Genomic DNA, 2,500 nt, shown 5'->3' with positions numbered 1-2,500 from the left:
TGCCGACCGGTCTGTGATCGACGAGGGGAGCCACACCAGGTCCGGCCCTGCTGCTTGGCGGCACCGCGTCGTCGGGAGCTCGCGACAGACGGAGGGTTTCGGTGTACTCTCCAGCCACGGGAAACGAAGCCGGTGATGCAGGCGCCGGTCTTTCGCTCCCAAATCGGCTGGGTTTACATCGTTGCTATCTAGTCACGCTCCCTTCAAACCCGACGGGGTACCTATTCCCCTCACCCGTCTGTGCGTATACAGCCTCTTTGCACTTGCGGGATGGGGGTGGTGGTTTAAAGACTCTCGAGTTGCCGCCCGTCGGTCTCCGAGCTCCGTGCAGTAGTGATCCCCAGCGAACTGCCAGCAGGGCGAACGAGCGATCCCGCTCTCGGTCGGGGCGCCTGGCGTCGATCGGTGGTCGGTGGCTTGCGGGCAAGCTGCGCTGTGAGTGTGGGAACGAGTATGACGAGCCGTTGCCGCGACTCCCAGTCCACCTCGGCGGTGGCTGGGCCGGGCGGGCGTCTGCTCGGGCGAGTGCCGCCCCCGCCTCCTCGCAGGAAGTCCGCTCGCCGACACGCCGCCACGTGCACGCGTCAGTGACGCTGCCGAACCGATGGCCGGTGCCCGTTCCCGCCTCTGCTTTTCCTAGGGCAAAGCTGCTGCACGCCTCGTGATACTAGGCGGGCGACATGGTGGCGGTGATCCTGCCTCCGTCGCTGCGGTGCGTTGGGGCACGCATCGCCTCTTGGGCGCCCTGTCCTCCTCCCCCCAATAGACGTATGTTTCTGCGGGCCGCACCAGGATGGTGCTCCCCATCGCTTCACGCCACCCTGCTCCGCCCGCACGCCGGCGTGCAGGTGGCTGTAGCTCAAGGTGGGGAGCGTATGTGCGGTCCGGGTCGCTTTCCTCTGGCGAGGGAGAGACCTAAAACAAACTCAGACAACTCTTGACGGTGGATCACTCGGCTCGTGCGTCGATGACGAACGCAGCTAGCTGCGAGAATTAATGTGAATTGCAGGACACATTGATCATCGACACTTTGAACGCACTTTGCGGCCCCGGGTTCTTCCCGGGGCCACGCCTGTCTGAGGGTCGTTTGGCAATCAATCGCACTCGCCTTGGCTGGCGAGAGCGCGGCTGGGGTGTCGCAGAGGACCCGTCCTCTTTGTCCCCCTAAGTTCAGACTCCGGAGCCCTCCGGCGTCGGAGCGCTTGGCCTTTCCCCCCCACCCTGCACATTCCGTTCGTCAGGCTCGACGCCATCCCCCCGCCGGGGAGCGCGGCCTGGCGTCCGTCTGTGTCGTGGCAGTGGGGCCAGCACGGCTGTCACCGGTCCCAGAATGGCTGTCGGTGGTTCACACTGTGTGTGTGTGCCAACCCTCCTGGTCTCTGGGACACGGAGCTGCCACGAAGTGTTGAGCCTCCAGTGGGGGGTCTGCCTAAGCTCTGCACGTCCGCATTGGGTCCGTCTCTCGGTTGGCTGGCAGTGGAAAGAGTGAAGGGAGCCGCGGAGGTCCGGTGCTGGTGCGCCGCCGGCCTGACCGTGGAGCTCGCCGGTTTGACACGCTGACCCGACTCGATGGTTGATCGATTGAGAGTGCTGGGAGCTGCAGGCCGCCCGCTGCTGCAGCCGCCCGTCTCGTGGTTCGTCCTCGGCCTTAAGTGGCCGGCGGGGCGTCTGATCCTGTCTCCCCTGCTGGCGCCGAGTGCCTGGCCGAGGGAGGAGGTTTTCGTCGAACGCTGTGACTTGGACGGTCGCACGCGCGTGGATCGCTGGCTCTTGGCTCTCCCGTTCAGTCCGCACGTTTTCCGCTCCGTCCTGCCACCGGTCTCGGGAGGTACGGAGGGGTTGGCGGGCGTGGTGTGTGCTCCGTCACCGTGCAGGCACACCTACCACGCCGTCGGCCGACCCCCGCACGGTCCTCCTGGCCATCGGGAGGACGGCGGAACGTCGGGCTGTCGGGGGCCAAGTCGCCAGAAGGCCACCGCTGTGTCTTCCGTACCCTGTCACCGTCGGCGTGCCTTCCTCAACTCGTCCGGCTCGGGGCCGCTGGGTTCAGGAGCGGCGTCGCCCGCCGGCCCCACTGAAGGCCGTGCCGTTCCGCGGCTGGCGATCGATGTGCGTGGCGTGCCTGCGCGACCGTTCGCCACTTGAGCCTCGGCACTCCTCTCTCCCTCTCTCTGACCGTCGGGCAGTCTCTGTCTGCTGGTGCCTCGCACGTCCCGGGCGGCGGGTCGTCACCCCCGCGACCGGGCCTCCGGCAAGGCAGGAATCAGGCTGACCCTTCCGCTCGAGTAAGCAGCCGGCACTTCCGAGTTTCGCCTCCCGCCGTGGACGGGGGAGGGTCTCCGGTCCCGTGGAATTGCGCCGAGCACGTCCCCGCGCGTGGACGCGGCGGCGCTGGAGGCGGCAGGGGCGGCCACTCGTCGACACCATCGCTGGCCAAGGGTGGTGAGCGACGTGCGGGTGGCTGGCTCTCTGACCGTCGCGGCGTCGGCCAAACTCCCGT

The 2,500-nt window shown here is 67.2% G+C and overlaps 1 non-coding gene across 1 annotated transcript; it reads left to right on the top strand.

Annotated features, from left to right (window-relative positions):
* The first annotated feature begins 932 nt into the window (after positions 1-932).
* LOC140473609 (5.8S ribosomal RNA) lies at positions 933-1,086 on the top strand. The gene has a single exon (XR_011958468.1). It is a non-coding gene; the product is annotated as a 5.8S ribosomal RNA (ribosomal RNA).
* Positions 1,087-2,500: the final 1,414 nt, after the last annotated feature.

Source organism: Chiloscyllium punctatum, unplaced genomic scaffold (genome assembly GCF_047496795.1).
Source record: "Chiloscyllium punctatum isolate Juve2018m unplaced genomic scaffold, sChiPun1.3 scaffold_653, whole genome shotgun sequence".
NCBI classification, from domain to species: Eukaryota; Metazoa; Chordata; class Chondrichthyes; order Orectolobiformes; family Hemiscylliidae; genus Chiloscyllium; species Chiloscyllium punctatum.
This window is presented reverse-complemented; position numbering and strand designations above follow the sequence as displayed.